This window comes from Hetaerina americana, unplaced genomic scaffold (genome assembly GCF_022747635.1).
Source record: "Hetaerina americana unplaced genomic scaffold, ioHetAmer1.1.p SCAF_8, whole genome shotgun sequence".
Classification (NCBI taxonomy): Eukaryota; Metazoa; Arthropoda; class Insecta; order Odonata; family Calopterygidae; genus Hetaerina; species Hetaerina americana.
In genome coordinates, this window is record NW_027287427.1 from 59,981,597 (window position 1) to 59,993,814 (window position 12,218).

The following is a 12,218-nucleotide window of genomic DNA, read 5'->3' on the forward strand; positions in this document are numbered from 1 at the left end:
AGACACCAAAAAGCCAAGGAATTCAGCAATAAGAAAATTTGTTTTGATGGGCGAGAGTAGAGTTCACCTCGTGCGAGACTAAATCGTTAGAACAGTATTATTTCTCCTCATTTATATCTAGTTTTCTAACTCATTCAAAGTACATTGTATTTTAATGTTCCAGAGTAATTAATAATTTTTCATATTTCATTATTTTTGGGGACAGCTGAATCGAGCCATTGATACCATAGGTTGATTTGAATTTCGAGAAATTACGGGCAAATATATTTAAATGGAACAATTTCAGAGTGTAAAAACCATTCGCATTGACTGGAATGATTTTTACACTCTGAAATTGTTGCATTGAAATACACATTAGCGGAAGACTCCGTTAAAAGTTACTGTTGCGGCATCTCCCGCAGTTTCTTTGGAAGTATATTTAACTTCTGGACAAGAGGATGATGAGGGACAGTGAGATGGATCTACTACAAGACGGAACTGATGCATATATTTTCGGGTCCACGGAGTTCACGCTGATCATGTTTCACTTCTCCCATTCAAATAAAAAGATAGAGAAACTCCGCCAGGAGGTTTTTAACCCTAGAACGGTAACGGGGGTGAAAAAACACCCGAGAGCGGGTTGAAATCTCACGCCAAACGATAGTGGCTTACGTTTGCAACTCGGGATCTTTGCCAGAATTCACTTCAATCAATGTGTTACGTGATTTTTCATTTAAAAAAACGAAAAAAATGAGCCCCCATAGGACTCTCATAGTCATAATGGGTGTGAAATACGAATTTTTGAAAATTGTCACCCCAAGTTACCAGAATAGGGTGAAAAAAATAACGTTTCCGTTCGGGATTAATTCTCTGTTTTTAACATGTGAACCGGTTATCTCCAAAAAATTACAGATTTTCATCAATTATTATGATATTACACTTTCCATATCTATTTGTCTAAAATGTCCATGCGTAGCTATCCTCTTAGATTTCTTTAACGAGCTAGTTTTTAAGACTGAGATTTTTAAGTCATGAAGAACCAGAGAGTTGAAATATCCTTTAGAATGGATCTCGGCATAGAGAAAAAGAAAAATATTACCTGATAATTGCCGAACCGTGATGCTCTAAAATGAGACAATCGGTAATAAGTTAACATCACAAATTGCCAATCCGAGGATTGGTATCTTCCAGCTATCCTGGTTCTCCAATTTCCTTCTCGGTCTAGTCTCCTCATTACATGATTCGTTTACTCCCAATTTTTCTATCAAATCTCTCGTGAAAAGGTGTATTACAAACGGAACTTAACGTATTCCATTTTTGTAGCCCTTCTCAAATTTTTTCTATTCATTATTTCTTTTTTTATAGCCTTAGAAAGTGTCCGGTGACTTATTCTCTACTTTGAAATGCATTCAATTGATTTTTATCTTTCAATTCCTTTCATTCTCTCTGTTTAATATCAATAATTATTTTGTGTAGGCAAACATTTACTTTGCTTAAAACTTCCACTACGGACCTCAATGGAACGGAAACTCATGCCCCAGATACATACTATAACGAAGTTATGCTTCCTTCGAAGTTTGCGTTACTCATGAGAGTTTTCCAGAAGAGTGCTCTCATTTTCCAAGCATTCCTTCTTTGTTGCTACTTTCAACGCCAAAAATCTTGCTTCCCATGCAAAGAAATTCTACCTCTCCTACCAATTCATATCCTCTTATTTCCATCGATTCATATTGCTTTATTATCAGCAAAACGTAACCCTTTGATAGGGTTTTCCACGAATACAGGGTTCGTCCGGAAAATAAGTGTACTGAGCTCAGGAAAAAAAATTTATTACACTTTTACATATCTTAAGCTAATATTCCTCAAAATAGGACCCTTGTGAGTCGATACACTTGTTCCAGCGGCGTTCCCATTCCTGGAACGCTCCCGCGAAGGCATCATCGGGAACCTCTCGAAGACACGTCGTCACGGCCTCTTTGACGGCGTCCAAAGTCCCGTATCGCGTTCCTTTCAAACTCCTCTTTATCTTCGGGAACAGAAAGAAGTCCGGTGGTGCCAAGTCCGGGCTGTAGGGCGGGTGTGGCAGCGTTGCCACGCCGTGCTTGGCCAAGAAGTCCGACACGACAAGCGCGGTGTGAGACGGCGCATTGTCGTGATTCAGCCGCCAGATGTTTTTGATCGCTGGCCGGACGCGGGCGACCCGTTTTCGAAGCCTGTCGAGCACTTGGACGTAAAATGCAGCATTTACAGTTTGTCGTTCAGGTACAAATTCGTAGTGGACGACTCCCCTTTTGTCAAAAAAGACAATGAGCATTGCCTTGATCCGAGATTTCCTCGGGGTGATGATGGGGTGTGCCACTCCGCACTTTGTCTCTTCGACTCCGGGTCGTACTCAAAGATCCACGTCTCGTCACCCGAAACAATGTTCTCTAAAAAATGTGGATCATTTTTGCAGTGATCCGCAAGTTGTGTCGCGATTTCCAAACGATTGAGTCTTTTTAATGCAACAATTTCAGAGCGTAAAAATCATTCGCCTTGACTGGGACTCGAACCCAGATCCCTCAATATCCGGTCGAGTGCTTTAGCCACTTAAGCTACCGAGGCGTCCTCTTAAACTCTGAAATTTTGGGGCTTTTAAAGGAACTAGATGTTATGACGAAATACCGTACATACAATGTCCCATGCATTCGTAGTCGTGCGCGAGGCGCCACTGTCCACGAGGTTAAAAGCCAACTTTAAACACGTATGGTGTTTTCCCTTTGACAAATTCCAAAGAAACTGCGGGAGATGCCGCAACAGTAACTTTTAACGGAGTCATCCGCTAATGTGCATTTTAATGCAACAATTTCAGAGCGTAAAAATCATTCGCCTTGACTGGGACTCGAACCCAGATCCCTCAATATCCGGTCGAGTGCTTTAGCCACTTAAGCTACCGAGGCGTCCTCTTAAACTCTGAAATTTTGGGGCTTTTAAAGGAACTAGATGTTATGACGAAATACCGTACATACAATGTCACATGCATTCGTAGTCGTGCGCGAGGCGCCACTGTCCACGAGGTTAAAAGCCAACTTTAAACACTTATGGTGTTTTCCCTTTGACAAATTCCAAAGAAACTGCGGGAGATGCCGCAACAGTAACTTTTAACGGAGTCATCCGCTAATGTGCATTTTAATGCAACAATTTCAGAGCGTAAAAATCATTCGCCTTGACTGGGACTCGAACCCAGATCCCTCATTCATAAGAGCAGATAAAGGAAGATGTGGGATGCATGAATCATGAAGAGATGAACGGAAGGACGGAGATAACGTACGTAAAGAATTGAGAATGTGTATTTACCAAACTGCTGCCGACGAAAACCTTCGAATTGATAGACAGTTTGAGGGTGAATAGGTTGTGTTTTGCAATTGAAGTATTCATATTTAGTCGTACTCGTTAGATTGGTGGGAAAAAATAATTATTTCGCTAATGAAAAACATTAAATAATCCACGAAATACGTATATATGTCCATGTAATAGTGTTTTTGTCTGTTATTATGGAAAAATTCCACCACATCACACTTGAACCTGTAATTTATATTTATAAATGCATATTGATTTAGGTGAATGCAAGCATGCAACCAGAAGAAAACGTTCATTCAGGCTTTTAGAAATGAAAAATAATAAAACACCCAAAAAAACGTGTAAAAATTGTTATATTTCATAGTTGAAGTAAAATCTGACAACTTAAACATACACCAAACAAAAATTCAGCGCTTTATGCGTAAATCTTTTAAGTGACCTCAATTTGTTCTACTTGTTCAGTATCATAGTTATTCTGTACAGCTCACGTCCCGTCTGGGAACTTTTCATCGTCCGTAAGGTTTACATAAAAGCGCACTCTTTGATTGTCACTGATCAATAAAAATGTTAGTCAACCAGGGTTCACGGTGGACCTGCAATTTCCAATTTCATAGAGCATGCATGAGATCCAATGGGGTGTATGTTAATCAAAGGTCGATACCTTAACACAAGCGTAGGAAACAAAGGCAGAAAGTGGTACGGTTTTCTAGAATCGATTTTAAGTTCACGATGGCCAAAAAGTAGGACACCATGATACACTTGTTCAGTGCTCTGATTCACCATAAGGATTTTGAACACTTTAAATAATTTATTCTAAATATAGCTGCTTGCGATTATATTTCCTGATCATTACATTCATGAAACGCCATTAGATGTGAATTGTAAATTTTGAAGTGAAAAATTTCTTTTCGCCGAATTCATTTCTAGAATAGATTCATAATGCAATAAACACTCACAATTCGTTATTTCACAATTGATTTTATAAAAAAAACACCACGGTTTTGATGCAAAACTTTGATCCTGGAGTTTTTTTGGGAGCAATAAAATGTCGAGTGGAATATCTGTTTTTCCATTGAATTCAAGTTAGAATCGCCATTCCAATTCCATAGATGCATACAATTAAAACTTCCGCGCATTAACGTTTAATATGGAAAACAAGGGGTGATGTTGTGGTAGTCTCTTAAATTACGTAATCACTAATTTTAGTGAGTATACTATACATTTAGGCTAACTATTCCAGATGGTCTTAACTTTATTTAGCACAAGTTTAGATATTCATCAATAATTTAATAACGAATGAAACTCTCATGCCTTACTTGATATATTTGGTCCTTATTAATGCACGAATTGATGAAAGCTCTTTGTCTCATATGTGGAAATTATATTGGCTCTGTTTTCATATGTGTTGATAGCGACAATGGATCCTAATTGTTACGTACCATCGCACTAAGTTTATTAAGATCGTGCGCACTGAGTCCATTAGTTTTTCACTTGTAAAAACGGTCCCATTCACGAATTACACTCATCCGGAATTTTCGTTTGGATCAAGAATCTCATCCGCGAACTGCACGCCAAGTGATAAATCATTCATGCAACCTTTTAGTTGCCATAATGTTTAAAATAATTTTTCAAGTAGCAGCCCTAGAAAGCGGTAAGTTCTTGGAAATATCGCGTAATTGGAATAATATTCCGCGATTTCGGCAACATTTATGCGCATTGACTGCCTTACTCTCGAATGTCAAAACTTCTTTTATTTAAAATTTGTTGTCTCAGGCGTAACTTTGTGGAGTTTAAAAATTTCATTGAAAATGAATCGGAAACCATAGGCCTGAGAAATATCCCACATCGCACACATGGCAGATTGAATAACAGAACTCTCCCACAGCACACCCGGAGACCCTATTTTGGACAGCGTGGGCTTATTCTTCCCTCCTGGAGTCCAATTACCGTTTCCGTAGCTTCAGCCATGGGCCCTCATATCAGGACATCCCAAAATTTCCCTCTCTTGTCGAATGAGATCAGCCTGACCTCGTATTTAAAAAACATACATCCTAATCCTTGACTTCTTGTAAGACGCCAACGCCATCTTCATACTGCTGAACTTGAGTAGGTCCGGAGTTGGTATCACAGGCAATACAGTTCGTCAGATTGATGGAATCCCGCTCACTTTTTATTGATGGAATGGTATGTTTAATCAATTTATAAGTCCCCTTTTCCGGTATTTAAAATGCCGAAACCATAATTCATTTACGCCCGATACTATTGTCACCTTCCCCTTGCATTAGGCAGGACCGAAAATTCAATCGAATTGTTTACCACTGGGTCTCTTCTGTGGTTTGCGAAAACTTAAAGGACTGCAAGCGATTCAAAGCACTGCAGGAAAGTAAAGAAGTCAGCAGTAATGGGCGATCAGAGAGCCTATTCAGAATGTTCTATGAATTGCCTGCCGTTCCTCGACAATCCGGCATTGTAACGTCCCATTATTGTTAATAACCTAATTATTTCAATTTAAAATCTGCATTCATCGAGAACATGGGACTAAAACTTTTCCACTGTTGAGGCTCGAAAACTTTGATTCCTTACCGAATGCCCCCGTCCTAGGTTAGTGTTTTGCAGTCCGTGGTTTCTGTACGGTTTTATTGGAGAGATTACGTTGGCTAGAACATTGACATGTGTGGTTCTCCTGAAGAGCTTTATCACTTGCGCATCCCCTTGGGAGCGCGCGATTCCACGTTTCAGTCGCGTACTTTGTACGCGCTCTTCCATATCTCGCATAGACACACAGTCGAGTGGAACCGGTAGAAGATGGCGAGGGGCATGCTAACGTGGGTGATAATCGTCCAGGCCCACTTTCCGTAGAACACCAGTTCCAAGGGGTGAAAGTCCGCCCGGCTGTTCTGCAGTTCGAAGGTTTTCGTCGGCAGCAGTTTGGTAAATACACATTCTCAATTCTTTACGTACGTTATCTCCGTCCTTCCGTTCATCTCTTCATGATTCATGCATCCCACATCTTCCTTTATCTGCTCTTATGAATGAGGGATCTGGGTTCGAGTCCCAGTCAAGGCGAATGATTTTTACGCTCTGAAATTGTTGCATTAAAATGCACATTAGCGGATGACTCCGTTAAAAGTTACTGTTGCGGCATCTCCCGCAGTTTCTTTGGAATTTGATTGAGTCTTTAATCATCACTGAGCACTTTCGGTACCAACTTTGCACACATTTTTCTCATCTGTAATTGGTGCCTAATAATCTCGTGCACTATTGGTTTAGGCACATTACACTGCTCTGCTATCATCCGAACACTAAGACGACGATCAGAGTTCAGTACATCGCGAACTTTTCGCACATTTTCGTCGGTGAGTGTCGTTGATGGGCGTCCAGGCCGTGGTTCGTCGTCGACCTCTTCTCTGCCCTCCACGAACATCTTGTGCCACCGAAAGATCATGTTTCTGGACATGGCTGACTCCCCGTAAGCCTGGTTAATCATACCGACAGTTTCGGTAGACGATTTCCCAAGCTTTACCGCAAATTTGATGGAATAACGCTGCTCCAAAAACTTCGGCATCGCGTTTCCACGGTCGAGCGTGGAGGTTCGCGTTAACAGAGCTCCTACTACTCAGAGCCGACTGCCTTTTTCAGCGTCGCTTGCCAACATACCCCCCTCCAATCGCAGCCCGTCAGAGCGGTGCTGGGCGCGCCTGGAGCGGCGGGAAAAAATCAGTAAACTTATTTTCCGGACGAACCCTGTATGAATCGATTGATCTAACGTTTTCATTCACTTCGTTTTTAGATTTTTTTACGCTAACTGTTCTTCAACGTGGAAACGTTTTCACTGATGATCGTGGTCGTGAAGTACAACGTTGATCTTCTTCCTTCGTGAAGACGGACGCACTACTGTTTATTCTCTGTTCCTTCTGAAAATTGTCCTTTTGTCACCGTAGCCCACTCTTATATACTTTTGGATAGTCAGCATTTTGATTCAATCAACGCTAATTATTGTATTTTCTAAATTGGCGAAGGCAAACACTTTGATTGATGAATTTGTATTTTCTTCTTCACGCTAAAATGAATTTATTCGTGCCTTGGCTTTGCCTCAAGCCAAAATTGATCTTGTTTGGGAATTTCGCGGTCATTTTTCATTTCGGATTTTTTTATAGTTGCGTATTGCCCATGCCGTTGAAACATTTAAAAATTTCCTCCCCTAATCGTACAGGAAATAAATTCTTCTGCATTTTTGATAAATTATGTAATTTATCCACCAAACATTGTTATTTTTAGCGGAAATGGGCATATCTTTCCAGCTTTATTAGTAGTCACGTATAAATTAATTCATTTTCTGGGAGTATAAAAATGAACAGGGGCCAAAGAAATTTCTTGTTTACCTTGCATGCTCAAGTGTAAGTTCTCCGTGTGACCGAATAGATAGCTAAGAAATAATTACTAAATCATATCAACACATTCATATTTTTATTAACAAGTCTAGAGAAATAATCTTGTTTACAACTATTGCACATCTATATTAGTAGTATTTAGGGGAGGCGACCGGCGTCTGAGGTCATTTGCGCCATAGGGGATGGACAGGAAAGGGTGAGGGGTGGAGAGAAACCCGGCGTCGGCATTAACCTACTCTTTACGAAAGGCGCCAAGGGGCCCGCAGCTTAACGTCTCATCCGACGGACGGCGTACTCACTCAAAGTGCCCTCCACAAAGCACCTCAAGTAGTGATCGAGATGCCTCTGAAAAATATTCAACACCGCCGGGATTTGAACCCGAGCTCTCTGGGTGGGAAGCCATTACGATAGCCACCGCACCAAATCCCCATCCCCTTGCACATCTATGTTGAATTTTATCGTGAAATGATCAGGATTGATGGTCGAGCATAAAAATAAACGAATTTGAATATTTTACTCAGTTTGCTGAAATTTTATTGATGTAGTCGGAGGGCATACATTAGAGTTAACACAATACTTCATTTGCGTATGAAGTGTTTTCGACAAACGCGAGTACAAGAGCAAACTAAAAGGGGGAATTGCGTTGGGATAAGACGTTTTTACAAAGGGCAGGTGTTTTGGTGACTGGAAGCTTAATTATAGGCGTAAAGGTTTTTGTTTTATTAGTGAAAGCTATTATACAAGATATAATTTTAATTGGATCCGATGCTTAGACATTCAAGCAACAGAATAAGCATACAATGGAGGCTTAGATGTTGTGGGTATGGAGAAAAATAAAATTAAATTAAATTTGCGACATCGAAAACAAACAATGATGTGCTAGGGGTGATAGTGAAAGGGTTACGTCCTGGGAGGGATTCGAAAAATGCAGGGAAAGTTGATAGAGGAGATTTTGAAAGACAATGGAACGTTGAAGACTGTGATAGAGAGGAGAATTCCGTTCAGGCGAGGTAGGGTACGTAAAAAGGAATGAAGGGAGGTGGGAAATGCGCGGAAATGAAGAAGGGTTAATGGCTATGCGGAGTATTTGGGTACCGTGCGATGCGGGGCTAAAACTTGTAGCAGCTCTCGATCCCCTCACCACCACCGAAAAACTTTGAGCAAAGATAATGTGGCTGTGAAAAAGGGATACACAAACGTTTCGACTGATATACCCTGTACCAATTTCACCGCTATCAGACGACAGATAGATGTTTTAATCTTGGCGTCATTTATTCTTTGAACGGGAGGGCTATTCTTTGGTTTGGCTTGCTAGCTTTAAGATTTTATTTGATTCATTTTTTAAGATTTCCATGTACGAGTCCATGTTGTAAATGATTTAATGATTGCTTCTTGTTTGGCCAAGACTGATCATAATACATTTTATGTGGCTGAAGGGGAGTCTGATTTAGTCTCGGGATATAATATTGAATATAGAAGGAGAGGGTTTGCCTGAATGCTTCTGTCAAATTGTTCCATAATTTTACATATAAGGTTAGTATTTATGGTCAATTTCGGGGGCTTTTTATTCGTTTCGTTTTTTGTATTTTTTTAGAGTTAGCGTAATTTTGGTTTTATTCGGATGCTTGGTACCCTACCTAGCTACCATTATGATAAACTCTGATGTATCCGGCTTGAAAGAGTTTATCCCTGTGTCCTTCAATTATTTATTTATTTTTTACGAGATTGAAGTTTCTTATTAGGTCCATAACAAACCAAAAACCACAGTTATTAACCCGATAGTCTGTTTGAGGGCGGGAATAGAACTCACCTGGTAATTTGAAACGAAATAGCGTATGAATTTCACACATCAGGGTAGGAGGGCCTGTTGATTGTGCTGCCTATGGTTTCCCAGAAAGATCTGGTACCAGAAAAATCACACAGCTTGGGTGAAGCTGAGGGCGCAAACGCACTACCTCCTGGACTACCACTATCCTCTCTCCATAGTAATTTAATGAATGACAGTTATCATTAACCAATTAAATTAAAGCATAATTTTAGAGCTTCATTTCTATACTACCTTGATCAAAAGGTTCCCGGAATAACCACCGTGTGGCGCTCCCATCGTTCCGATTTGAGTTCTGTTTTTTTTGTTAAATTGGTACATCTGTTGTTGATATTCCCTTTAAATCTTAGTATCATAACTTGACATTTGCAAAAGTTACGTAGCCAAGAGTACATCTATCTCTGTGTGTGTTGGCGATTTTTTACAATTTCAGAAATGGATTTAAATTTGCAACAACGAACTTGTATTAAATTTTGCGTAAAAAACGGATTTAGTGGCGCACGGACGTTGGAAATGTTGGAAAAGTGTTTCGGCAACGATTCTCTAAAAAAAAACGGTCGTTTACCAGTGGCACGAGCGGTTCAGAAGTGGTCGTGAGTCAATCGAAGATGATGATCGCAGTGGCAGACCATCGACATCGAAAGTCGGTGAAAAAATTGATAAAGTAAAAGAAATGTTGGTCAATAACCGCAAATTAACCATCAGAGAAATAGCGGAGGACTTGAACATTGCCTATGGATCCGCCCAAGACATTGTGGTTAATGATTTGGGTTTCCGTCGTGTAGCAGCAAAGTTGGTGCCAAAAGACCTCAATTTCATGCAAAAAAGAGACCGTGTTGACGTCGCAAAAGACATGATTTGCTAGGCTGAATCCGATCCCACATTCATCAAAAGGATCATTACTGGAGACGAGACGTGGGTTTATGAGTACGACACGCAATCCAGACATCAGGCAAGTGAATGGCGTTCACCAAATGAGCCGAGACCAAAAAAACCACGTCGTTTTCAGTCAAAAAAGAAGGCAATGCTGACGGTTTTCATGGATTACAACGGTGTAGTGCATCATGAATTTTTGCCAGAAGGCCAGACAGTAAACAAAGAGTATTATTTGGGCGTTATGAGACGTTTGCGTGAAGCAATTCGCCGAAAGAGACCAGAAATGTGGGCAGAAAACTCGTGGATTTTGCACCATGATAACGCACCGTCGCACAGTGCTATCATTATTCGTAATTTTTTGACGAAAAATGCAACAAATACCATCCAACAGCCACCGAATTCACCTGATTTGGCTCCCTGTGACTTCTTTCTGTTCAATCGAGTTAAAAAACCATTACGGGGAACGCGTTTTAGCAGCCGAGAGGAAGTAATGGAAAAATCGCAGGAAGCACTGATGGACATACCGAAAACCGAATATAAAAAATGTTTCGAGGATTGGATCAAGCGCTGGCATAAGTGTGTTGCAGTCGATGGGGATTACTTTGAAGGGGACAATATAGATTTAGATGAATAAACTTGTATTTTTAATTTTCTGAATAAATTCCGGGAAATTTTTGATCAAGGTAGTATTCATGCAAGATAGGAATCCGCGAGGTCTGCTACAAAGACGATTCATGCGTCTAACCATTGCCGCATAATTCTACCGCCAGTACATGATTCTTATTGCAATCGGTGTAAATCACAAATATAAAGCCAAATATACAAAATGATAAAGCCTTTAAATGACTGTCATCGAAACTCCAACCGTAAATATGAGATACGTAGGATAAGAGAAAGTTTTCAGATTGGAGGACGGTATTCTTTGAGAGATTTTATATCTATCTTTCAAAAAAGAGTATGCGTCGGCAACATTGGATCCAGTAGAAAGGATGAATTTCTAATCCATTTCCGCAGATTTTAGTTTTTTCATCATGCTCCCGTGTTCACACAAGATACATAAACGTTGAAATTAAAAATCCAATGCATCTTTCAAATAATTTTTTGATTCGGTAAAACTAGTTGTGACACATCGGCGTCAACCTGAGGATAGCACCGATGCGTCGAAACTAGATGTACCGCATAAAACAACATATAGTTTGAAGATAAATTGTTTTTTTTTACTTCAGTGGTAATGGATTTATACAAAGTTAATCCTGACAACGTGTAATAAAATACATCAAGATTAATTGTCTTAGATAGATATCAATGTCATTTTCCTTACGTAGTTGACATTCGTTTTATTCTTTCGTAGCATGCTCGAATTTCTTTAGGATTAGCAAGACAGTTTCTTTTTTTACATGACATATCATGAAGATGGAACTTTTTCTCGAACTCGACACACGTAATTTGTGTTTGCCTAATATGAAAGTAGTATTTCTATGGTTACCAGTATATCATGCACGGTTCATGATCGCAGCTTTCTGCGTATTTTGCAAGGCTGATGTGAATGCACCTCAATGACACAGACCTTGCTGGTAGCTTGCAGATCTTATCATGTAAACGCAGACGTAGACTGTGAAGATTTGAATTTCACATTACTTTGGTTTTTGGTAATGCTTCCAGATTTGAATCTCGTGAATTAGGATATTATTCTCGTGATAAAATTTACTCGAAGCCAATTTTCAAAATTAGATACAAAACATTTAGCACCATAAATGGTTGTGGTGGAATGATTTTCTTCGAATGCATTCATGACGACATGTAACCAT